This window comes from Bubalus bubalis, chromosome 1 (assembly GCF_019923935.1).
Source record: "Bubalus bubalis isolate 160015118507 breed Murrah chromosome 1, NDDB_SH_1, whole genome shotgun sequence".
Classification (NCBI taxonomy): domain Eukaryota; kingdom Metazoa; phylum Chordata; class Mammalia; order Artiodactyla; family Bovidae; genus Bubalus; species Bubalus bubalis.
Window position 1 is genome coordinate 18,147,664 of NC_059157.1, and position 27,216 is coordinate 18,174,879.

General features: G+C 42.6%; 1 long non-coding RNA gene across 4 annotated transcripts in view; it reads right to left on the bottom strand.

Annotated features, from left to right (window-relative positions):
• Positions 1 to 27,216, bottom strand: part of LOC123331382 — a 158,011-nt gene that overhangs the window by 109,740 nt on the left and 21,055 nt on the right. The window contains exon 3 of one of the 4 annotated variants that reach the window (XR_006548051.2): positions 19,376 to 19,964. The exons of the other annotated variants lie outside the window; for them this stretch is intronic. This is a non-coding gene — a long non-coding RNA (uncharacterized LOC123331382). Of the gene's footprint in view, positions 1 to 19,375; positions 19,965 to 27,216 lie in introns of those variants that run through there. 4 annotated transcript variants of the gene reach the window in all.

Genomic DNA, 27,216 nt, shown 5'->3' on the forward strand with positions numbered 1-27,216 from the left:
TTCTAAAAATAAATATGTATTTCTTTTATAAATAAAGAGTGTCAGTTACCAGTGACTTCAACACCTTTTTAAATCTATTCACCCAGTGGTGCAGGAAGCACTAATAGCCAGATGGCAATTCAACAGGATGGTTGAATTCAACCCTACCTAGTGGATAACAGAGTTAGGAGATGTGAATGTGTTTGGGACATTCATGTGCGGCAAATGATGCCCTGAAGCAGAGAAAACCTTACAGAGATCATCTGGCAGCAGTAGCTGTGGCATCTGGAACTCAGGCCAGCACAGGTGACAGGAAGTGTCTGGAGGCACGTTCAGGGGACCCAGAGACCAGGGTGGCGGCTGAGACATCCAGAGAGCTTCTCCTGGGCAGTAGCTGCCCTGTGATTGGACTACCAATGGCTTCTCCCCGTGTACCTGCCCTCCTTCCCAGCAACTCGGGAAACAGTTCCTCATCCTTTCCCCAAAAATATTCCTTTTCTGCCTGATTTAACTAGAGTCAGTTTCAATTTATGTATAAAAGAACTCTCACCAAAACAGAAAATGATTAATAATAAATTAGATATTTTCTAAAGGCCAAAAGAAAAAAAAAATTATAGGGATGTTTATCTTTCAGAACAATGGAAAAGGAAAAAGCAGACAAAGAATACTATACAGAATAGAAGACATAAATCCGGAGAAAAAAAAAGAAAGCAAAAAAATATCAAACCTGATGACAGAGGCAGGGGCGAAGTGTCCAAGTTACGATAATCTGTTTAAGTTATTTCAACACCCCATTAGAAAAGAAGATTTTGAACATATCTTCATTTGCTGTTTAAACTTAAAGAAACATATTAAATTGACAAGAAATGTGTTTTTTTTTTACCAATAAGCGAAGCTTTATCAGATAAGCAAAATTAAAAGGAGAGAAAGTGTGGCCCCTTTTATTTCAAACAAAATTTAATAGAAGGCAAAAATGTTTCCATGGCAAAGAGGGTCATTTTATATTCATAAAAGGCAAAATCTACATAAAATTTGTAACAGCCCTGAACGTTTATGCTTCATATAAAAGCATCAAATTATATAAAACAAAAATAGAATTGCAGTGAGAGACTGTAAAACATCTCTTTCCACATTTTATAGATCTATTAAGGGGGGAAGACAAATGGAGAAGGAAAGTGGGAGATGGAACAAATTTAATAGAAGGAGCACAGATGTGTCTATCCATTTCTCTTCAAATCCATTGAAATCACGTGAAAGAATAAATAATTAAAAATAAATTTACAGCAGTGCTGAAAAACAAGTCGTTATTGTTAATCAGTGGACTAGAAATTTTCAGTCATCTTGGCAAATGAGGCATCAGTGATAGCAGAGTGATAGAGAAAGGATGGAAAAAGGAACTTTAGTCCAAAACAACTAAGGGAAATACAACTATGGGCCTCCCTGGTGGCTCAGATGGTAAAGAATCTGCCCGCAATGCAGGAGACCTGGGTTCGATCCCTGGGTCAGGAAGATCCCCTGGAGAAGGGAATGGCAACCCACTCGAGTATTCTTGCTGGGATAACCCCATGGGCAGAGGAGGCTGGCGGGCTATACAGTCCATGGGATCACAGAGAGTCAGACAACACTTAGCAACTAATACTTTCACTTTCAAGAACATAAAAGCAATTCTAAATACTGCAAGTTAAGTTGAAGTCAACACATACAAAAGAAGGAAGGGCTGTGGGACAAACAATAAGATGTTTAACTAAAGAACTAAATGCTGTATAGGCAGGGATTTCCCTGGCGGTCCCATAGTAGGGAATCCAAGCTTCCAATGCAGGGGGTACAGGTTCTGTCTCTGGTTGGGGAACTATTAATAAACTTCCAAGTGCCTCGTGGCGTGGCCAAAAAATTTTTAAAATAAAGTAGATAAGCAAAAAGGATTTGTTGCATAAGCACAGGGGAAACAATTAAAATAAAATAAATAAAATGCTGTATAGGCAGCCTCCTTCCTATCCCCTTCTCAGTGAGCAGCAGATGAACATTGTTTCTGCCCGAAGATAAACCCCAAGAACTTTTTCCAAACTTCTGTGAAAGATCCGCTGGAGGCCACTTCGTAGCACTGTGGTCAGCAATCATAGCTGTAAATGAGAAACAGCCCAGGTTGCTTTAAAAAAATCCCAAAGCCCAGGTTGCTTCCAGAACAAAATAAATCAGGATCTCTGGGAGCAGGACAAAGGCTTTAGAAGTTACTTTTTTCTAAAGCAACCCAACAGACTCCAATATGCAAACAAGGTTGAGAACTGCAGGCTGAGTAGGAGTGCTGGGGCTGGAAATAAAAAAGCAAAGACTAAAGTAATGCTGCGCTTCCACTTAAACAGAGGAAGAAAAAAAATCAAAAGGAAGTAGCTGTCTCTGGGTTTGGTCCCTGAGTAAGAGCAATGAGGACCACTCTAAAGAGGGAGGCTTGGCCGTCAGGACTCCAGGTTGGCTCCATCAGACAGCACTGCCTCACCCCCATCATAACCTGCAATCCCCACCTGAATACCCAGTAAAGGAGACCATTGCGGCTTCATTCTGAAATTTACATGCTAAAGGCTGTGGCCCTGAGTAAAATAATGAAAAGGAGAAGCTTAATTAGGCCAAAAAAAGGAATCATTTTAAACTGCTGGCCATGTCTATAATATATTGTTTTCTTTCCCTGACTCTATCATTCCATTATTTTTCATTTAGCAACCGAAGGCAGAAGTATGTCAGCAACTATGTTTGCTGTAGGAATAACTGGACAGGATTTTGCCATGTGCTTAGAACAGCGCATCCTAACATCATTGGCATTAATGAGACCTACAGAGTTTAACAATGAGATGCTGAACTACACGACCTCTCAGTATGAATAATGTATTTACCCTCCAAGAAAGTACATTTTTCCTGTGTACTTTCTAGTTGCAAGTGCATCAACTTGAGCAATGCAGCACAAATAACCTCCCCTCATTTGTAAAGCGATCCCGAAGTTCTACATTGAATCCTCTTAGTTCAACTCCTCTCAGGAGCTTCCCTATAGTTCAGGCAGTAAAGAATCTGCCTACAATGCAAGAGACCTTGGTTTGATCCCTGGGTCAGGGAGATTCCCTGGAGAAACCCACTCCAGTACCCTTGCCTGGAGAATCCCATCAACAGAGGAGCCTGGCGGGCTCCAATCCACGGGGTTGCAAAGAGTCAGACACAACTGAGTGACTAACGCTACTACTTTGAGACGATTAAAAATATAATTATATTGTCTTAGTTTTTCTTTCTTTCTTTTTTTTGTTTTTTTGCTTTTTGGCTTCACTTTTCAGGGAAAGAAAAGGAGTGATGAGATAATAAAATGAACAATTTCAAAAGCACACATGTAAAAAGAAGACAGCATTGTACAATTTACTGGCCATGCAAGTCTCACATGATGAAAATGAGGCATATTGTGTGTGTGTGTGCATGCTAAGTCGTTTAAATGTTTAAACGATTCCTTTTAAACGATTCCAGTTTAAAATGATTCCTTTTTTTGGCCTAATTAAGCTTCTCCTTTTCATTATTATTACCATCTGAGTACAGGTTTCTGTATTCAGAACCACCAATAGGCAAAGAAAAGAGAGTCTGAAATAAAAATAGGAGCCACCAGACAAGAATCAATGAATGTTAGAGGAAAATCAACACCCATGAGAGAGGAGACAAACTCAATAAGTTGCCTAAAACACAAAGGAAAATAAAGTTATAGGATAAGGACAGTTAATATCCTAGGAGAAATAAGAAAAAGCTTCTATAAAAATATAACAAATGAAGATTCTCAAAATTAAAAATATCATATTTTGGAGACTCCCCTGGTGGTCTAGTGGTTAAGACTCTGTTCTTCCACTGCAGGGGGCACAGGTTCAGTCCCTGGTCAGGGAACTAAGATCCCACATGTCCAATGGCGTGGCCAAAAAAACAATGTTTAAAAAAAATCATATTTCAAAACTTGATAGTTAGGCAAAATAGAGAGATTGAAATCATGTTGAACTAAAGAATTCTCCCATAAAGCAGTAAAAAATAAACACAACCAAAAAGAGGTGGAAAATATGAGATAAGCTTTAAGTTGCATGGAAAACAGATCTACAAGATCTCTAATAGCAAGGAGGAAATAAATACCATTGACCCTGAAGAACAGAGGTTTGAACTGCGTTGGTCCACTTATGCAATGACCCACTTACTTATTTTTCCCAATAAATTAGTACCAAAGTGCATCATTCATGGTTGGTTGAATCTGCAGATTTTGACCTCAGATATACAAGCCAACTGTAAAGTCATATTTGGATTTTCAATTGCATGTAGGGTCGCTGAACAACTCCAACCCCAGCATTGTTTAATGGTCACCATACAAAAATTCTTAGGCACACACATGGGGGTATATATTATATTTACACACATGCAGAATGCCATACATATATGTGTGTGTGTTATATTGTTGTGGGTGTATGCATATAGAAGAACTTCCAGAACTAAAAAAAGACCCAAATCTTCAGAATGAAATGCTTACTCAGTACCAGACAGAAAGAAATAAAAAGACTTCCATCTATGAAAGATGTACAGGTCAAAAATGTCCCTCAGTTGGTATTTGTCTAATGTTTTTCTTATATTAGACTAGGCTCATGGGACTGGTGAGGAAGTAACGTGCTGTTTCATCACATCATATCAAGGGTTTGTGCATTCATGCTCAGTTGCTTAGTCGTGTCCAACTCTTTTGCAACCCCATGGACTATAGCCTTCCAGGTTCTTCTATGCATGGGATTTCGCAGGCAAGAATACTGGAATGGGTTGCCATTTCCTTCTCCAGAGGATGTTCCTGACCCAGGGATTGAACCCACATCTCCTGCATTGGCAGACAGGTTCTTTACCACTGAGACATCCCAGAAACACCATATCAAGGGTGTGTGTGTGTGTGTGTGTGTGTTATTTACTCAGTCGTGTCCGACTCTTTGCAACCCCATGGACTGTAGCCTGCCAGGCTTCTCTGTCCATGGGATTCTCCAGGCAAGATTACTAGAGTGGATTGCTATTCCCTTCTCCAGAGGATTTTCCTGACCCAGGGATCGAACCCTGGTCTTCTGCACTGCAGGTAGATTCTTTACCATTTGAGCTACAGGGAAGTCCACGTATCAAGGGTACATAATCAGTATCACTTGTAACTGTTAATATTAATCTTGATCACCTGGCTGAAGTGATGTTTGTCAAGTTTCTCCACTGTAAATTTACGTTATTTTATTTTTCCCCTTTCTACTGTACTCTTTGTAAGGATGTGTCACCCAAATTTAAGAAGCAGAAATCTATGCTCTGTTACCTCAAGAGTGGAATATCTGAATAAACTATTTGACATTCTTCTGCTTCCTTGGTGGCTCAGATGGTAAAGAATCTGCCAGCAATGCAGGAGACCTGGGTTCAATCCCTGGGTTGGGAAGATCCCCTGGAGGAGGGCATGGCAACCCACCCCAGTATTCTTGCCTGAAGAATCCCCATGGACAGAAGAGCCTGATGGGCTACAGTCCATGGGGTCGTGAAGAGTTGAACACAACTGAGCGACTAAGCACATTCTTCTGAATGAAAAAAAAAAAAAAAAAAGTGTATTTCAGAACTCCACAGATAAAGAGAAGAACCTAAAAGCTTCCAGTGAGAAAAATTATGCTACCTACAGATGAGGTAAGACTGGAGGCAAGGTTGCAATGTCATGGATGGACAACAGAGAAGGAAAGATCTGGACAGACATTGAAGGAAGTGTGAGAGAATTCACCTAGCAGACATACAAGGATTCCAAAGAAAACACTTTCAAAAATGAACACTAAAGCAAAACTAAGAGCAGAGAAATGTGATGAGTTTGAGGGTTTCAGGGCTGATAAGGCAAAGACAGGACCACAAGCTGGCAGTCATGCACAGCACGAGCTTTATTGGGTGGTGCTTGGACAGGCTTGCAGGAGAGGGAGAGTGTCTCTGAGCAGGAAACGTTCCAAAAACAGTGTGTGTGTGTGTGTGTGTGTGTGTGTGTGTGTATTGAGGGGGGCAGGGTCACTTCTCAGAAGGGGAAGGGAGCATGGAAATCCCAAGGGAGAGGGGACTCCATGTGGGCAGATATATGGTGACATGATGTCTCAGCAGAGAGTGGGGATCTCTGGGTCAGAGAGCTGCAAAGGGCAGCAGTAATTTGGGGTCTTTTAGAGCTGTAGTGGTTTGCTTTATCTATGGCTAGCAGATGTTGGGTGCAGTTTTCAGAGTATGCAAAGCAGACAAGTTGTAAATGGTTGAAAATATGCTAATGTGAGCCACATTGAAAAGAATTTGAATTTGGTGCTGGCAGGCTTTGAGTTAACAGTCCAAACCTTCTGCAAGAAAGTAAACAATATGGGGACCAAAATACAAGAAATATACAAGAAAAAAGCATTCCTTTAAAAGTCTCACATGATGAAAATGAAGCATATTGTGTGTGTGTGTGCATGCTAAGTCGTTTCATTTGTGTCCAATTCTGTGAGATACATGGACTGTAGTCTGCCAGGCTCCTCTGTCCATGGGATTCTCCAGACAGGAATGCTGGAGTGGGTGGCCATTTCCCTCTCCACTGGATCTTCCTGATCCAGGAATCAAACCCACGTCTTTTACGTCTAACCTGCATTGGCAGGCAAGTTCTTTCCTCTAGCGCCACCTGGGAAGCCCAAAGCATATCACACTATCCAATAATCCCGAACCAAAAAAGATGAGTATTCTACTTTTATGATAAAAATAAATGCATTGTCATAGAATAGAAAAACTATACCTCAAAACTAGCTTTTTCCTTCTTTTATATTCCTACATAATATGTATCAACATATTATTTGTCTGTATCACTCTGCATTTCTTTATATGTCTATCCCCTACTGGACCGTAAGCCATGGAAAAATAACAATCATTTCTGGCTCATCTTAAAACTCCAAGTATCTAGAACAAATTTCTAGCACATAATACATATCTTACTAACATTTTCAAATAATGAATAAACGAACATGAAGAATAGAATTACAATATTTCAAGGTCCACAAAAGAACCAAGAATAGTTTTATCACAATCCACATTTCTTTTGAGGCTGTATACCCATTTTTCTTAGCTTTATAATTCTGAAATACCACAACATCAATCTTTTCCCATTTGTCAAATCTCTTAATCAGCAAACTACCAGCTCAAAAGCACTTTTAAAATATAATTTAAAGATTATTGAGAGATATTTATTAATTCTATTACAGTTATTCTTGTGGATGGCTGAATCTCTAAATTAGAAAAATGGAATAATCTAGTTTATCATTTGGAATGCCCTGGGCCATAGTTTTAAAAGTACCTCATTGAAAGTGGCTTCACATTAGGAATTTATGATTCCCATATAAGCAGAAGTCTAAAAGTAGGTTGTTTGGCTAATTTGCCCCTCGGTGAAATCCAAGTTCCAATTTAAATTCTGTAGAAGTTTTTGACTTTTCTTTCAGGGTGTAAGATGGCAGCCTCAGTTCCAAGCATCATGTCCTATACAACAGTATCCAATGGTAGCAAGAGTGGAATTTCTCCAGGGCTCTCTCTCTTTATTAGGGAGAAATCTCCCTCCCAGAAGCTTCAAGCAGATGCTTCCTACTGTCTCATTGGCTAGAACTCTGCACCGTTCCCACTTCAAACCAATCACTAGCAAAAGAAAATGGACTTTTTTGGTTAAAAAAAAAAAAAGTTAAGCAGAATTCCTGGTTTCAGGTCCACTGAGATGGAATTAAGCACATTCTATCCCATCGCTCTCACAAATTACAATAAAAAGCCTTGCACAGGATGCATAATGCAAGTATCCTGGGACTCTGATAAGCATTGATTGAATAATACCAGGCATTTGAAAGGGAAATCAAATCCTGAAGAACAACCCAAATAGCAGTGAATTTCCTGACTTTTTCCATTCCATATCTCCCAGTTCAGACTTTTGGGCAGTCCAAATCCAGGGATTGCATAGCAAGTGTAGACAGAAAAAGTTCCAAGAAAGACCCTCTCTTTCTAACCAGACTACTAGGGAAAGGGGCCCCTTGTGGGATGCAGAATGTAGTAGAAGGTGGAAAGCACCTTTCTCCTACTTTTATTTTCCCTGCCCTGCCCTAAGGCAAGCCCCAAGTGGGAAGCTGCATTCTCTGGATAGCCTGAGCATAACAACAAGGTTATTTGAAAGAAAATACTTCCTTCTTTATCCCTAAAACAACTGGGATAAGGAGACCCTGTGGTCCTATGTTTTCTTATGACTTCTTTATGGTTTCACATTTTACATTTACATGTATGATCCAGTTGGATTAATTTTAATGTCAAGTCAAGGTTAAGTTTCTTTGTGGGGAGGTGGGGCGGTGTATGAATGACAAAGAGTTCCAATACCATTTGTTGAAAAGACCATGCTTCCTCCACTGAATTACTTTCATATTTTTGCCCAAAACAAGTCATATTTGTGTAGGTCTATTTCTAGGGTCTCTATTCTATTCCACTGATCTATTTGTCTATTCCTTCACCAAATATCACATAGCCTAGATTATTGTCACTCTATAGGAAGTCTTCAAATCTGGTTATGAGATTTCTCTAACTTCATTCTTATTTTTCAAAATTGTTTTAGCTATTCTAGTTCCATTACCTTTGCCTATGAACTTTAGAATCAGCTCATCTGTATCTACAAAACATTTTGCTGAGATTTTGATTGGTGTGGCATTAAATCTATAGATCATATGAGGCAGCTGACATCCTTACTAGACAAAGTCTTCCAATGCATGAACATAGTATGTTTCTTATTCAAACATTATTTATTTAGCTCTTTGATTTCTTTCATCATGTTTTGTCAGCTTCAGCATACAGATTTTGTACATTTTCTTAGATTTATACCTATGTATTTCATTTTTTGAACTATGGTAAATTATGTTAAAATATCAAAATTCTTATTCTGAATATTCAGATTATATACTTAATTTGACAAATATGCACTGAGCATCTACTCTGCCAAGGACTGCTATGCATTCTAAAGAATGCAAAAGAAACAGATTTATCGCCTTATTCCCTTGGTTCTCATTTCTGCTGTTTTCATTTGGTCTATTTCACTGCTTCTTAGCAGATGGAAAAGAAGTGGGGGAAATGGAAGAAGAATTCAATTTAAAGCAATATACAGTTTTTAAGATAATTGTGAAAGGAGGTTACAACTTTTGTTTATAACAGATGTCTCAATTGTTGCTATTTCATTGACTTCATTTCCCTTCACCAACTGATAACTGAAAATAGGCTGCCATACTTTGATGAGAAATTACTTGTACTAATGATCTGAATAGATCTCATCTTCACTTTAGTGCAGGAATTATCTTAGATTCAGGACTGAAGAAGAGAGTCGTCTCTTGAGATATCTTTAAGGAAAGTAGGGTTTTAAATGCAGCTGGTTATTATTTGTTCATTCACTTTATTTCCCTTGATGGAGGAATTATCAAACTACCTTCAAAAATGAGTTTCACAGCTATTTCCCAAATTCCCTGGCTATGGAAAAAATAACCTGATGTTGAAAAGGATTGCTTTATTTGACTTGCAACTGAGTCACATGTATTAAGAATCTCTTGGTTGTTTTAATGCCTGTCAAAGACCCATTTAACAACTTTTTAGAGTGCTTTCAAGTACAAGAGTTTGAAAGCAATGAGACCAGATGTCAAATTAATATGGCAGGTGGCTCACAGTTCTTGACTTTCCTTTCCTGCTCACAAGTTGTCTAAGTTTAAAAAAAAAAAAAAGCACTAAGTCACAAAGCTTTGGAAACTAAGACAATCAGATGGTAATTTTCCATACTCTCAGAAAGAGACCAGCAAAGAAACAGTTATCTAGACAAGCTATTTTTTTTACATAATGTAAATAGTTAAAGAGACCACATATCTTGGGTAAATGTCTTAATTACTTTTACTAGAGACAGGCCAAATTACCATGAAGACTCATCACTAGGGCCAAGGAAGTCTCAGTTTAGACTCTAAAACTGAGAATTGAAAGGGAATTTTCACTGACTCTCTGACCTATGGAAATAACTGAGAAGCACAATTTATGGCTTACCTATTCTACACCACTAGAGCCCAAGCAGGCCAGCTACAGGGCCTGTGAGTAACCTCTTCATGGGCTTAGCACGGACCAGTCTCATGGAACTAGTTAGGCTTGCCTGTCAGAGTCCGGAGTTTCACTGGAAAGGCTTTCTTTAACCTGAAAAATGTCTGACACCGGTGGGTGGCTAATAGTCTAGGTCCTCTCTTCCTCTACCATCTGTTCCTCAAAAGGAACTCAAAGAATGGCATGTTACTCAAAGGAAACATGAGCCAGACCCTTATGCAGGTAAGAAGCATCAGAACAGCACCCTTATGCAGGGCCTGGAACTTTAAGAAAGGCAAGGTTTGGGGAAGCATGCAGAAGATAATATATCACCTCTCATTGGGCCCTTGGGGACATGCACTTAAGACATAAAGAGGGAGTTCCATGGTTGCCCGGTTAAAAATCTGCCTTCCAACACAGGGAATATGGGTTAGATCCTTGGTTGGGGAACCAAGATCCCACATGCCACAGAGCAATTAAGCCCATGCATCACAACTAGTGAAAGATCCCACGTCACGCATCTAAGACCTGGTGTAGCGAAATAAATACATATTTTTTTAAAAAACATATAAAAAGCAAAAACAGTGATAATAAGACCTTGCAAGTTTGCTGGTCTGGAAATAAACAGAAATAAGAAGAAAGTCCAGAGCTGGGAAATGCAAGGTCATGACGATCATGGAGCACTCACAAAGGAGTTAAATCTGTGTCCTTAGAAAGAGCCCACCATTTATTGAAGATTGTGGACACAAGAACACAGGTGTTGTTGGAGTTAGAAGAAATAAACTGGGAAGTGGTATGTATCTGAGGAGGTGAATAAAAGGAAAGGCTCCTCGGAAATGTCCTTGTTTATCATTTCCTTCCCCAATGGCTCAGCCAGTTAAGAATCTGCCTGCAATGCAGGAGATGCAGGAGACTTGGGTTTGAGCCCTGGGTCAGCAAGCTCCCCTGGAGGAGGACATGGCAACCTACTCCAGTATTCTTGCCTGGAGAGTCCCATGGACAGGGGAGCCTGGCGGGCTACAGTCCATGGGGTTGCAAAGAGTCAGACACAACTGAAGTGACTTAGCATGCATCATGAACTCTGAGAGAGAAGGCAATTTGCATGATGAATGAATGAATGTTTTCCCAAAATACGGAAATTTGAGTGTCACAATTGACTTATTGATGGGAGAGTTCTGCGTGTGGAGTTAAAGGTGACTGAACCAGAACAACTGTCATGGATCAACTGGTATGCTAGCAAAGCCGAAACCATAGACTATCTGTTGTTTCTTTCTCTTTCAGGTGGTTGTTTTGTATCCCTTTCGACAATAAGAAGTCTTGGCAGTGGTCTCTGACTAGTGACAGTAGAAAGGTTCCAGATCAGCAGTTCTCAACTCTGTTGTTTCTGTGACACATTTTTTGAATGCTATCATTTCTGGCACTCCAAAAACACCAACAGTAAACAAGCCAGAAATAATTAGAGCACAAACACTCCTAGAGAAGAACGTCTCACACTCTTTCAAAGAGTCTGCCTATTGTGCTCTTCACATGGTCACACTTCAATACTGTGCCACTGTTGAAAATAATTCTCTTCACAACAATGACCACACTGTCAGAAGGCAAAGTCCTTGCATGCTCCACTGAATCTCTTTGGGTACCAGCTTGACAAGGTGTTAACATTCGAGCCTCTAATTTCCAGCACAGAGCCCTACTGCAAAGCCCATTACGTGACCTGCTTTGCTCGGTGATTCAGCCATTGGACAGCACCCTTTCAAGACATATGCACAGTTGTTGCAAAGGTCCAAGGGAAGGGAGACACGTATACACAAAGCTGATTCACTTCATTGTACAGCAGAAGTTAACACTGTGAAGCAACTATATTCAAAAAAAAAAAAAAAGTCAATCAAAGCCTCACAGAGCAACAATGTGATACCTCACATGGTTTGTGAATATCTGTTCTAAATTCATGCATCTTGCTTAAATAGAAACAACTATAGGGCCCAGGAGAAAAGAAACAGGCTTGAGGTGGTTGGCAGAGATCAAGAGCCCTAGGTATTAGGGAGCAAAATTCCTCCTCTGATACACTTTCTAAAGGATTCATCTTTCTGTGGTGTTGGCCTGGACTCAGAACCAAGGAGGACTGTGCTGGACATGGCCACAGGGAAAAAGGACAAATAGGGCCCAAGCTCCATGTGGTCTAGCCTGAAGCCAAGATTCTTCACGGGTATTGGAATCTAAAGCTTTAGAGCAGTACTACGGACAGTTCCCTTGAGAATCTACAAGAACATGGGGGCTGATTGAAGATGTTAGGATCTAGGATCCAAGCCAATCTTCTGCATTACTACCTTGTGGAAACAATTAGTATAATGTAGAAAAATTGCCAGCCTAAATCTTTTGTGACAAAATGCATGGTTTACATGTATAATAACTTCCTATGTTCATATATCCATTTTTTAAAATAACAATAGTCACAGCATAGAACATTTCTCAAAACTGAGGCTCTGTCATGAAGAAAGGGACAGTGAAAGAGAGTATGTGCTAAACTCTTCATCTAACACAGATAGAACCAAGAAGACAGTATTTCTTTCTTGATAATTAAAAAAAGAACAGTTGTCTAAATGCATTTGAAAAATTTGAAGTTAAAAACTGAGAGGATTAAAAGTAGATAGATAGATTTTCTAAATATTACAAGTTGTAAATGCAGATAATTCATGAGGCAAATAGTCACAATATTAAAAAGTGAGGAAGTAAAAAATAACTTTTAAGCAAGGGGAAAGACTCACTATTTAATGCAAGTGAAGAAATAAACTAAAAACACTCTGTAGTGTGAATCAAATTTTGTTTTTAAAATGCTTTTTTATGGATGTGTATCTGTGTATATTTATACTCACTATGTGCTAAATCACTTCAGTCGTGTCTAACTCTTTATGACCCTATGGACTGTAGCCTGCCAGGCTCCTCTGTCCATGGCATTTCCCAGGCAAGAATACTGGAGTGGGTTGTCATTTCCTCCTCCAAGGGATCTTCCCATGGATTGAACCCAGATCTCTTACGTCTCCTGCATTGGCAGGCAGGTTCTTTACCACTAGCGCCACCTGGGAAGCCCATTTATACTCACATATGCATTCAAAAGAAAATAGACCCAACTGTTGGTCTATAGTTGGTGGGTAGGTTTTATTTTCTTTAATTTTTTCCTGTTGGCTACTATAGGTATATATTTATATTATATTTATAATTCAGAAAATTATTGTGGGGTTTTCAAAATTACAGTATACAGTTAGAAGTTAATAGTCAAAGGATATTGTGTGTGTGTGTGTGTGTGTGTGTGTGTATGTGTACTCAGTCATGTCCAACTCTTTGTGACCTCACAGACTGTAGCCTACCAGGTTCCTCTGTCCATGGGATTTGCCAAGCAAGAATACTGGAATAGATTGCCATTTCCTTCTCCTCACAGGATATTAGGAGAGTGTGTATTCAGCCATGTGGTAGACTAAAATGAAGACTGTCTTGATGTTACAGACTGAATGTTTGTTTCACCCCAGAATTCATAGATTGACATCCTAACCCCCATTGTGATAACATTTGCAGGTGGGACCTTTGGGAGGTAATTGGGTTTAGACGAGATCAGGAGGATAGCTGCCCCACCCCGCCATGTTGGGATTAGAGTCCTTATTAAAGAGGAAAAGATCAGGAGACCAGAGGGCTCTCTCTGTCTCTGTCTCTCCCTTTCTCTCTCTCCATCTCTTCTGTCTCTCTCACTTCTTCTCTCTCCTCCTACTCTATTTCTTTTTTCTACTTCTTCTCTCTCTCTCTCCCCCTTCTCTCTCTCTCCCCCTCTTCTCTCTCTCTCCTCTCTCCCCCCGCTTCTCTCTCTACTTCTTCTATCTCTCTCCTCTCTCTCTCCCCATCTTCTCTTTCTCTTCTCTCTCCCCCTTCTCTCTCTACTTCTTCTATCTCTCTCCCTCCTCTCTCTCTCTCCCCTTCTCTCTCCCTCTTCTCTCTCTCTCTCCCCCTCTTCTCTCTCTCCCCATCTTCTCTCTCTCCCACTTCTCTCTCACCCCCTCTTCTCTCCCTCTCTTCTCTTTCTCTTCTCTCTCTCTCCCGTCCTCTGTGTGTGTGTGTCCTATGTGGGATCTCACCAGAACTCAGTTGCCACCCTGATCTCAGCCTTCCAGCTTCTAGAGCTGTTCGAAATAAATGCCTGTCATTTAACCCACCCAGTCTATGGTATGTAGTTAGAGCAGCCTGAGCTGCCTAAGACGCTCAGACCATCTGATAATAGAGTTAAAATGGCTACAAAACTAGCTGAGTGACCTTTAGTGGTTTAAAAAAAAAAAATTGCAAAAGGAGACTCCATGTTCTGTAAGATCAGCACTATCTAAACAGCTGGGCTTTAAATTATCCAGAAGCAGCCATGGTGAGGGGTGTGGAGGGCCACCCGGGAAGGAGACGCAGTCTGCCTCAGAGGCCTAACACCTCCACAGGCACGCAGGCCACGCGCCTCTCACCCAAGGGGCTGCCGCTCCTCTCTGCCTGGGTCCTCTGCCGACCGTGAGTTGAGCCACTGAAAGGCAGCAACCGAGGCGCGCTGGCCCTTGTCCAGAATGTCATTTAATGGGGTTGGTGTAGTTCCTCTCAGGTGAAGATATAGCATCATTTGGATGAAAATATAACAGTGCATTTTTAACACTAGATCTGAGCAGAATGGCACCCCACTCCAGTACTCTTGCCTGGAAAATCCATGGATGGAGGAGCCTGGTAGGCTGCAGTCCATGGGGTCGCTAAGAGTCGGACACGACTGAGCAACTTCTCTTTCACTTTTTACTTTCATACATTGGAGAAGGAAATGGCAACCCACTCCAGTGTTCTTGCCTGGAGAATCCCAGGGACGGGAAGCCTGATGGGCTGCCGTCTATGGGGTCGCACAGAGTTGGACACGACTGAAGTGACACAGCAGCAGCAGCTGAGCAGAATATACTACAAAATGACAAGACACCACTGGAATAAAGTGTCCTTTGGTACAAATGCAAAGTACTGAAACAGTTTTCAAGTAATTCAGGCCTTGGACCTGAAAAGGGCTGAGGAGGTTCCCCCCACAGATCCCCTTGCTTGGAGGGTGCCTCATCCCACCAGCAACAAATTGTGTGTTCTGGTTTGCTTTGTGTGGTTCTGTTTTGTTGGTCTTCTAAGATAAAAAAAATTGGGGGAAGTTCAATAATTTACCGAGCAAAAGAGCTATAGGGAGAGAGGCATGGGACAAGCGGAACCAGGTCTGCACTGTGAGCAGAGGAGTGTATTGGGGGCAGGGAAGGGCTGGGGAACAGAGGAAAGGCGGCCCCTGCCCTGGGAGCTGGAGAAGGACTGGCCGCTCCCAATCTCCCTGAACTGGGTGTCTGCGCAGCCTTGTTTCCCACAGAACTAAGTTCCCTCCCACCCCCTAGCTCTGCAGGTGTGTTGCTTGAAAGCCACTTAGAACTCTCTGGAAGTTCCTTCATCAGCAGAGTTGAATGGCCCCCTGGCTCCAGGAGGCACTGGACTAAGTCAGACATGTCCAGTCCCACCCAGGCACAGGCCCAGCTCCAGCTGACTCTGACCCAGAGGATCTGATGGCCATGCAGGCAGGCGGATGGGGCCTGGAGAGTGAGGCCCCAGTCTCCTGCAGGTCTCCAAGAAGATCTGAGAGGGGCCACCACTCGGCCAGGCAGACCGTCATTTGGGCCATGGGCCTGTCTTGATTTCTAACCTTGAATCAGTTAGACACAGTCTTGGCCCTGGTCCCACAAGTCATTGGGTCTGATTCTGTCTTATAGGAATAAGTCTGCCATCTATAATGGCATTCCAAAGGCTCTGCATGCGTACATGCTCAGCCACTCAGTCATGTCTTACTCTTTGTGACCTCATGGCCTGTAGCCCACCAGGCTCCTCTGTCCATGGGATTCTCCAGGCAAGAATACTGGAATGGGTTGTCATGCCCTCCTCCAAGGGATCTTCCCAACCCAGGGATTGAGCCTGAGTCTCCAGCTTGGCAGGCAGATTCTTTACTACTGAGCCACCAGGGAAGCCCTAAGAGCTTGAGCTTTCTAAAGCCTACAAGCTCCACCTTAAGCCACAGCCCTGGAAATGGCCTGTTCCTTCCAACCACAAGACCCAGGTGCTGGGGGGCAGTCTCTCACTGCCCCAGACTTCCAGGATCCCCGCCCACTTGGGAAGAGCAGTCTGAGCAGCACTTTTTTCACCAGCCTGTGATAAAGTATTTCCTCTCCATTGTTCCCTCAACATATTATGTCTTGAGTACATAGTTCCCTTTGACAAAGGAGCCTTTAAAAGCCCCATAAAAGACAACTTGAAAGAGACACATGGTTATTTCCTTGATGGGGAAATTTATAAGGACTCGGGCTGTGACAACAAAAACATTTGTTCCTTGTTCTAATAGCTTGAGAAGCGACTTTCCACCTCATCGTGCGTTATCTGGGTTTCTAAATCATGATCGGTAGGAAGGATGCTGTCCTGGGAGGCAGGGAGCCTGGGTCCGAGAACCGGCTCTGTGACCTCGGACTGACTGGGTGGTCTTTACTGCTCGTTGCTCAAACTGTCTTGGCCTCAATTTCCTCTGCTATAAAATGGAAATAATAATATACTCTCTGTCTACATCACCACACCCAGACACGCTTTGTCACAACTATCAGCCCTCCCATCTATTTGTCCAAAAGCCCTTTCATTCTAAAAATCATTTAGTGTCCCCTAAGAAACCTACATGACTTCCCACCTTTTTCTCTTAAGATTTAAGCCTGAATTCTAAAGTTGCTCCTTGTATTACTTTTCCTCGGTTCTGTTTATTTTACTTTTGTAAATCTATGTTTTATGAGGGGGGTCTCATTCAGGAAGTCAGAAGGATAGAGAGAAAACTCCTTTTCCTACCAACCCGGGCACGTTCCTTTACTCAGGGCCTTGTACCTGCTGTTCCTCGGCCTGAAACGCTTTCCCTAAAAGGCTCCTCGGGGCTTTTTCCTTTCAGGGCTCCCTCACCATCTTATCTGTGAGGCCTCCCTTGCCCATACTGAGTCAGACAGAGAAAGACAAATATTGCATGACATCACTTAGATGTGGACTCTATGTGTGCCGTCTATGGGATCACACAGAGTCGGACACAACTGAAGTGACTTAGCAGCAGCAGCAGATGTGGACTTTAAAAAAAAGATAGTAGAAATGAACTTTACTTTCAAAACAGAAGTAGTCACAAGATGTACAAAACAAATGTATGGTTAACAAGGCGAAAGGTAGGGGGAAGGAATAAATTAAGAGATGGGGATTGACATATACACACAACTATATATCGAATAGATAACTAATAAGAACCTGCTGTGTATAGCACAGTGAACTCAGTTCAGTTCAGTTCAGTTCAGTCACTCAGTCATGTCAGACTCTTTGCGACCCCATGAATCGCAGCACGCCAGGCCTCCCTGTCCATCACCAACTCCCGGAGTTCACTCAGACTCACGTCCATCGAGTCAGTGATGCCATCCAGCCATCTCATCCTCTGTTGTCCCCTTCTCCTCCTGCCTCCAATCCCTCGCAGCATCAGAGTCTTTTCCAATGAGTCAACTCTTCGCATGAGGTGGCCAAAGTACTGCAGTTTCAGCTTTCTTTCCTTCCAAAGAAATCCCAGGGCTGATCTCTTTTTCAGAATGGACTGGTTGGATCTCCTTGCAGTCCAAGGGACTCTCAAGAGTCTTCTCCAACACCACAGTTCAAAAGCGTCAATTCTTCGGCACTCAGCCTTCTTCACAGTCCAACTCTCACATCCATACATGACCACAGGAAAAACCATAGCCTTGACTAGACAGACCTTTGTTGGCAAAGTAATGTCTCTGCTTTTGAATATGCTATCTAGGTTGGTCATAACTTTCCTTCCAAGGAGTAAGGCTTTTAATTTCTTTTAATTTCATGGCTGCAGTCACCATCTGCAGTATTTTGGAGCCCCAAAAAATAAAGTCTGACACTGTTTCCACTGTTTCCCCATCTATTTCCCATGAAGTGACAGGACCGGACAGTGAACTCAATACTCTCTTAAGGACCTATATGAAGGAATCTGAAAAAGAGTGGCTCTGTGTAAGAACCTGCCTGCCAATGCACGAGACATAAGAGACTCAGGTTCTATCCCTGGATCAGGAAGATCCCCTGGAGAAGGGAATGGCAACCCACTCCAGTGTTCTTGCCTGGAGAATCCCAGGGATGGGGGAGCCTGGTGGGCTGCCGTCTCTGGGGTCGCACAGAGTCGGACACACTGAAGTGACTTAGCAGCAGCAGCAGAGCAACATAGCGCACACTTACGTGTATATATAACCATCTCACTTTGCTGTACAGCAAAAACTAATGCAACACTGCAAATCAACTATATTCCAATAAGAATTAATTAAAAATAAAATAAAACTGGAGACTTCTCCAGCCCCACACCTCCTAGGCCCTTCTTCTGCCATCTTTAGCACTCAAAAGCATCAGGTGTGCTATAATCCTAACTTGTTTTTCCTACTAACAATCTCCCTCTCATTAGAATAGAATGGGGGCATAGAATTTTGTGGGTTTTTAATACATGGCTCTATTCTCTGCAACTTAGAACAGCACCTGGAATATAATAGGTGCTCAATAAATACATTCTGAATGAACAGATCTTTTTTCGACCTATAGAAATTGTTTCTCTTTTCCTCTTTCTCTATGCTTTTCTCTGTTTATTCTGTTCAATAATTTCTGCCCAATCGGACTGATTATCTAGGTTTCAACTGCTTTCATCTAGATTATGATAAAACATTTGCATATTGTTTGGTTTAATAAATACGTCTTGACTCCCTGCTATTTAGACCCTGTTCTGGAGGCAAGGTTATAGCAGCCAGTGTCATTGCTCAGCTCATACCCCTTGACCCCGAGGAGATCAATAGCCATAATTAATCCCTTACCCACCAACAGCTTCCCACCTCTATTCAGCTCATGGTCTCTCTTCTCAGCCAAAGTGCTTCTCTGACACAGAACTTGCACTGCTCTGTTCAGTTACAACCAGAAGTGCAGGGTTGACACTTCTGGAGGCATAAGTTAGCGGATCAGTGTCCTAGCCTCTGATTCACAGGATGCACAGTTTCTTGAGGTCCCCATGGGAACTGAGCCCCAACTTCCCCCAGCAGTGATCCACTTATTAACACACCCTCTTGTTGGATTTTTCTCTCTTTTTTGTCTCACACTGTCATTTCCTCATCTGTGTTTCCTGGGTTCATCCCCCAACTCAACTACCCGCACCCAGGTCCTGGTCTCGGCTTCCCAGGAGTTGAGGAAGGAGCAAAGGAAAACCTGGCTTGTTGCTGTGTTCAGTTGGACTGGAAGACCCATGGGTTCTAAGAAGTACCCAGGCTGCTGGCAGCGAGCAGAGACCTCATGTCTCCTGTGCTGGAAGGTGGCTTGTAACCTGAACAGTAGTGGAACATCAGTGCTGGGAGGTTTCCTGGGTGACCCTGCAGCAAACCTACAAAGTGCTTACTACAATTATACTCTCAGCTGAACAGGAAAGTCTGAGCCGGAAAGAAGAATCCTACGTGCATACTTGTAGCCATGCTCTTCGAGGGCTGTGGCCCCAGAGATGACCGACATCCCCCCCACCATGGTCTTCCACCCTCTCCTTCACATCCTCTTCTCTCTTCACTCCTTCCTCCTATCCCTTTTCCTCTTTCTCTTCCTCTAGAAAAGTGGGGTCTGGAGGGATGGAAAGACTGAGAATAGCCCTACGTAATAGGCTGCAGAGGATGTGATTCCTAAATGGGTCAGTAACTTGTTGGTGATTCATGCTGAGGTGGACAACACAGCAGCTTAGCAGAGAGAAGAGCAACCAGATCATTCCAAGCACAGCCCTGTGGAAAGTGCCAGAAATGACAAGAGTCACTGGGAAGCACCAAGCCCAGCACCAGTACCAACAGTGTCCCCATCTACAAAATGCAGCTAAGACTGCATTCGATAAGTTCAAATAAGTTCAAACAAGATAATTGATAAGTTCGAATAAGATAATTCGATAAGATAGGTTCAATCACACTATCACAGATCATAAATCCAAACTGCAATTAAAATGCAAAAGAGAAGATGCCAGCTTACTCAGAACCTCAATGGGAAATTGCTCTTGTTTAGGGTTTTTTGGTTTTGGTTTTTTTCTCTTTCTTGGTCTACTGCCATTTGAATAGATAAGAGCACAGGTCTGAGTTTGGCTTTCTGATTTGCTCTGGGGCATTTTTGACATTGGCTTTTTTCCTCTTTATTTTTTTAGTTTCATCTGGTACAGAGGCAGGGGGTGGCAGTTCCCCGGTGGCTCAACTGCCGACTAATGCAGGAGATGCAAGAGATATGGGTTCAGTCCCCAGGTTGGGAAGATCCCCTGGAGGAGGGCATGGCAAGCCACTCCAGTATTCTCACCTGGAAAATCCCACGGACAGAGGAGCCCAGCAGGCTACAGTCCTTGGGGTCACAGAGTGGGACACGACTGAGCACACACAGTGGAGAGGGAGACCAGAAAAGGAGAGCTGAAAGGTTCAAGGCATCAGAGATCTAAGTCCTGATTCAAAGGAGTCATCCTGACAAGCAGTTTTCAAACAGTGGCCCAGGAGCTCTGATGAGGCATCCCGCGGCCACTGGGAAGCAGGGACAGATGATTCCAGTTTTCCACACCTATTCCATTTGGTGCATCAGAGTTCTCTGAAGGATTTGGTTTGAGGGAAAAAAATCCCCTGCCAACATTAAATCTGAAAACCATTTATCTTATATTTTAATATACCCTTTATAGAAAGTGATACTCCATTAAGAAAAAAATGACTCCTCCTGATCAATAAGCTTTATTCCTGAAATGTGAGGGAGACGATTTTTCTTATGTCAAATTTTCCATAGAACTCACAAGAATACACTTTGGATGGGAGTTGGACAACTGCTTAATTAACTTGTTCACTGCAACCATCTCCCATTTGGAATTTAGAACTTACGCAATTATCCAGAGACTTCTAAATGTCACTCACTATATGACTGTAAGATGTTTTCAAACACACCTATCTTCATAAAAGCAGAATGGATGACAGATGTTTTGGACTAGAGTTAACTTGCCCAAGGCATCTCCAGTGAGAAAAATTAATAGTGGAGATATGAGTAATGATACTAGTCAGGGTAAGTTATGCTACACCAATGTAACAAACAAAAACCCCAAATCTCAGTGGCCTAACAAAGCCTTCACTTCTCACTCGTACACTTCTGATGTAGGCTGGAGGACTCTCCAGGACAGACTGCTGTTCCTGTCTTTGCATCTGCCCTTGAAGAAACAACAGGCTTGTTGCCACTGGCCAAGACCTCGTGCCCAAGCAGCGTCCCTTGACCCCAAATTCTTACAAGTCTCCTCAGGAGTGTTAAAAAATTCTTTAAACAAGCATCTGAGCAGCAAGAGTCTCAGCTGCTGCAGTGCTATTGTTTTATATTATTTATGATAGCTATTGTGATTATCAGAATTTATAGCAGTCATTAGGCAGCAGACGCCGTGGTGCTCTCAGCCAGCAATCTGTCACTCTCCTCGGTTGAAGGGAGAGGAAAGGACATGAGCAGTTACAGGGCACCCAAAGCTCCAGGTAGTCTTGTGCTGAGAATGATGCAATCTTCCTCCTGGAGAGCCAGCGAGACCTTGATAATGGAAAGAGAGAGAGAAAGAGAGGGAACAAGGAGAGAGGAACAAGAACAAACGAAGGAGACCAGGCATCCTGTCAGAACTCGGAAAGCCACAGCACTGGAGACGAAAGGAGATGGTCACAGCACAGCCCGGGTCCAGGTGTCCGAGAAGTTGGTTGTATCCTGAGCAACCAGCCACAAAGGGTGTCTGCGTTCACAACAAATATCAAAACTAGGGATGCCAAAAGGTGTTTGTTTGTTTGTTTGTTTTCAAGGCAACAAGCAACACCAGCTCCTCCATCCTGATTTAGCATTCACTGTTCAGCATCCACGTTTGCCCTGTGACTCACAAACTAATAAAAGGAAGACCTCACCTGGTGAAGAACACAGACGCATAGAGCTGGAGCCATCCATGTCAGACACCACCATTAACTTCACAGGTTAACTTTAATGACTGTCAATTTGTGGGGAAACATTCTTTAGGAATACAGATGCTCTGGTCTTACCTGAACCACTCACAATCTTCCTCTTAGCCCACACATCCATGGATAAAAAAAATTCAATAAGCTATTTGTCATCCTGCTGCTGCTGCTGCTAAGTCGCTTCAGTCATGTCTGACTCTGTGCGACCCCATAGACGGCAGCCCATCAAGCTCCCCTGTCCCTGGGATTCTCCAGGCAAGAAAACTGGAATGGGTTGCCATTTCCTTCTCCAATGCATGAAAGTGAAAGTGAAGTCACTCAGTCGTGTCCGACTCTTAGCGACCCCATGGACTGCAGCCTACCAGGCTCCTCCATCCATGGGATTTTCCAGGCAAGAGCACTGGAGTGGGGCGCCATAGCCTTCTCCTGAGGTTGTAACAGCGACAATGTCAATACAAGGACATCCCTTCATGTTTGCAGAGAAGGTTTTTTTGTTTTTTTTTTTTAATCTGTTTCAAAGTGCTTACAACCCATTATCTCATTTGATTTTTATGAGAACTCTCTACACTGGGCCATTATGTTTCATTTTCAGGACCCTGTGCTAACTCCCCAAGGAGAGCGATCGTTTCTTACCGAAGCAACCAATCTCCAGACCAAGCACAGTGGCTACTACAACTAAGTGCTCAAAAATGTTTACAGAAAGAATTAACAAATGAGGGAATGTGTGAAAGTTATTTCTGTTTGAATAATGAGAACACTGAAATCTGTAGAAAGCCATATTTACTTACGTTCACGGTGCTATGTGGTGGCAGAGTCTCTTAGATTTGTGCTCTTCGCGCTTACATAAATCTCACTGTAGAAATATTGCTCGTTACACAAAACTTCAAATAAGAAAACCTGATCCAATGTGCACACAGCAGGGACAAGCTAATCTAATGCAAAGCATTATTCTATTTTTTATTTTGAGTTCTATTTCCTATCAGCTGATATGGTGTAAGGGCTCACTACAAGCCAGTTCTACTTTTCATTGTTGAAGCCGATCTTTTAATATACCCATCTGTTGTTGTTTAGTCGCTAAGTCATGCCCCACTCTTTTGTGCCCCCATGGACTATAGTAGCTCGCCAGGCTCCTCTGTTCAGGCAAGAATACTGGAGTGGGTTGCCATTTCCTTCTCCACGGGGATCTTCCTGGATCAGGGATCGAACCTGCATCTCCTGCATTGCACATGAATTCTTTACCACTGAGCCACCTGGGAAGCCCCCTAATATATTCATAGGAATTGATGAAGTGTGAGAGACAAACTCACAGAAGTGTGCTGAGCCTTCTGAAGAAAATGCCTTTGGTTAAAGAGGCACAGAGCAAAGAGCTAAAGAACCTCTTGATGAAGGTGAAAAAGGAGAGTGAAAAAGCTGACTTAAAACTCAACATTCAAAAAACTAAGATCATGGCATCTGGTCCCATCACTTCATGGCAAATACAAAGGAGAAAAAGTAGAAGCAGTGACAGATTTTATTTTCTTGGGCTCCAAAATCACTGTGGACGGTGACTGCAGCCATGAAATTAAGACACTTGCTCCTTGGAAGAAAAGCTACAACAAACCTAGACAGCATATTAAAAAGCAAAGACATCACTTTGCTGACAAAGGTCCATATACTCAAAGCTATCGTTCCTCCAGTAGTCATATACAGATGTGAGAACTGGACCACAAAGAAGGTTGAGCACTGAAGAATTAATGCTTTCAAATTGTGTTGCTGGAGAAGACTCTTGAGAGTCCCTTGGACAGCAAGGAGATTAAACCAGTCAATCCTAGAGGAAATCAACCCTGAATATTCATTGGAAGGACTGTTGTTGAAGTTGAAGTTCCAGTACTTTGGCCACCTGATGCGAAGAGCCAACTGATTGGAAAAGATCAGATGCTGGGGAAAGATTGAAGGCAAAAGAAGAAGAGGATGGCAGAGGATGAGATGGTTGGATGGCATCACTGATTCAATGGACATGAACTTGAGCAAACTCCGGGAGATAGTGAAGGACAGGGAAGCCTGGCGTGCAGCAGTCCGAGAGGTTGCAGAGTCAGACATGACTTAGCAACTGAGTAACAACAAAAGGGCCCAGAGGAGGCAGGCTAAAAAAGAGAAAGGAGAGACAGTGGAGGGGTGGAAGTGGGAAGGGAGAAAGGAAGAATGGAGGGAGGGAGGGAGAGAAGGAGGAAAGGAGGAAGCCAACAGGTTCTTCCGGGCTTGTGCCTGCAGCATGCCATGGCCAGGAGTATGTGAGACACCCAGTGGTGATCGCCCACATCAGATTTCATTGGGCTCGTCCAAATTAAAATATTTGTTTGCCATCCAGGAGTGCAATACTTATTTGTATTTTGGTTTTTTGACTTGATTTTTGAAAAATATTTAACTCCTTACTTACAGTAGAATTTAAACAAGAACTTTAAAAACAAACTGGATTAGAAAGTACAGTGGGAGAACCTAGAAATGATTGGGTTGTGCTTGTTTCTTATTCAACACTTGGAAACAAAATTCCTAGTGAGCTGAAAGTGGTCATTGAGGAGTGTGTACCTTTAATTGGCTCATTAGAAACGCAGTCAGCATGTTTCACCCTCGAAATGAGAGAGAAGTGTCTAAATTACCCAGCAAGTGCCTGCGTGTGCCACAATTAGCTAATTATTGAGGACATTTTTTTCTGTGCTTGATCAGTCATGCAGTCCCTAGAAAAGAGGATGCTTAACATCAAAAATCCAAATTCAGAATTTTCAGAAGTTACTTTTAATTTGCATGTTCAAGAAACAAATATTAATGTTCAGGGTGGGGGATATATACTTCTAGTCACTGATCACACTTGGTTTAGGATATTATTGTTTGAATTAGGAAAAAACATCATAGATTTTTACAGCTATCAGAGAAAATTGACTCCTATCACTAGAGACATTGGCACTGGAGTAAGAAATTACCTGAACAGGCAATTGTTTTAAAACTGTCATATCTTCCACCTGTTTTCCTAAGGCTTCATTTATCTTCCTAAAAGTCCCTTATTTTCCCAAAAGCACCCTTCCCCTTCCTCAATTGACCACCTCATGCGAAGAGTTGACTCATTGGAAAAGACTCTGATGCTGGGAGGGATTGGGGGCAGGAGGAGAAGGGGACGACAGAGGATGAGATGGCTGGATGGCATCACTGACTCGATGGACGTGAGTCTCAGTGAACTCTGGGAGTTGGTGATGGACAGGGAGGCCTGGCGTGCTGCGATTCATGGGGTTGCAAAGAGTTGGACACGACTGAGCGACTGATCTGATCTGATCTGATGAGCCCCAAATTCTATCTGCCTCTTTGAGCCACATTTTTCATGAGCTCCCATTTACCTACATGAATAAACATTGTCTTTTCTCTTGCTAATTTGACTTTTGTTGATTTAATTCACAGGCCCTCTATAACTTCATATAAGAGGTTGAGGGAAAGTTTTCCATCCTAGACATTATCTAGATTTTTGTTCTCCTTTGATCATTGGATTTGTCATACATGTGTGTTAAATGTGATCAAGTACATTTTATGGATCCATTGAGATGATCATATGTAATTCAATGCATTAACTGAATCATTGCTTTAATCGATTTATTTTTCTTTTTAGATCATTTATTTAATAGATATTATCTATATTTGCATCCTTAGGATTAATCCTACTTGATCACTGTGGCAGAAGCTGCTAACTGTCCACCAAAATTTATTCTCCCTACATCCAGAGTAAAAGAGTGGAAACGGGGCTGGAGCAGCTGAGCTAGAGACAAGAAAGTGTTGGTAAATGTTTTAAAAGTGGTCCCTGTATTGGGGGAACCATGATTCACAGCATTCGCCATTTCCGTGCTGTTGTTGCACTATGGTCAATTTCAAGCCACCAGTGTGATATCACTAAATAAAGAACTGGGAGAGATTTTCCCAGCATGCCATTGTCTAGAGATTGTATTTTCCAGTGTGACTTGCAGTTAGACGCACACACAGTGGGGGAATCTAGATGACTAGATTCTTGCCAACAATATGAGAAGGAAACTGATGTGTGAAATTTCTTTTACCTTAAGATAGTAATCAAACAAATCACACAGCCTCTTTTTCTTTTTCTGTCGCCTGGAACCCATGGTGACCGTTTTTAGCCATGTAGCTGATACTGATGCTCTAGTGAGAGTAGGAGCCCAGATCAGTAGTGTTGTAATTACCTGGGCTATTTTTTTTAAGGTGAATTCTCAGGGCCCACTCAAAATCAACTAACTAGAAAGTCTGAGGGAGAGAGCCAGCAGTCTAGATTTTTTAAGGCTCTCTAGGTGACTCCTGCAGAGAAGGCAATGGCACCCCACTCCAGTCCTCTTGCCCGGAAAATCCCGTGGACGGAGGAGCCCGGTGGGCCGCAGTCCACGGGGTCGCACAGAGTCAGACACGACTGAGCGACTTCACTTTCACTTTTCACTCTCATGCATTGGAGAAGGAAAGGGCAACCCACTCCAGTGTTCTTGCCTGGAAAATCCCATGGACGGAGGAGCCTGGTAGGCTGCAGTCCATGAGGTCGCTAGAGTTGGACACGACTGAGCGACTTCACTTTCACTTTTCACTTGCATGCATTGGAGAAGGACATGGCACCCCACTCCAGTGTTCTTGCCTGGAAAATCCCATGGACAGAGGAGCCTGGTGGGCCGCAGTCCACAGGGTCGCTGGGAGTCAGACACGACTGAGCGACTTCACTTTCACTGTTCACTTTCATGCATTGGAGAAGGAAAGGGCAACCCACTCCAGTGTTCTTGCCTGGAGAATCTCAGGGACGGGGGAGCCTGGTGGGCTGCCGTCTATGGGGTCACACAGAGTCAGACACGACTGAAGCGACTTAGCAGCAGCAGCAGCAGCAGCAGCAGGTGACTCCTGAGTTGCACTAAAGTTTGAAACCCACTTCCTAAGTAATAATGAAACAACGTAATTAAAGGACCTGGGTCCCTGGGTGAACAAAAGGAACAGCCAGCAAACCTGGAGCCTTGTAGCATCAACATGAAAGAGGAATAAATGCCTA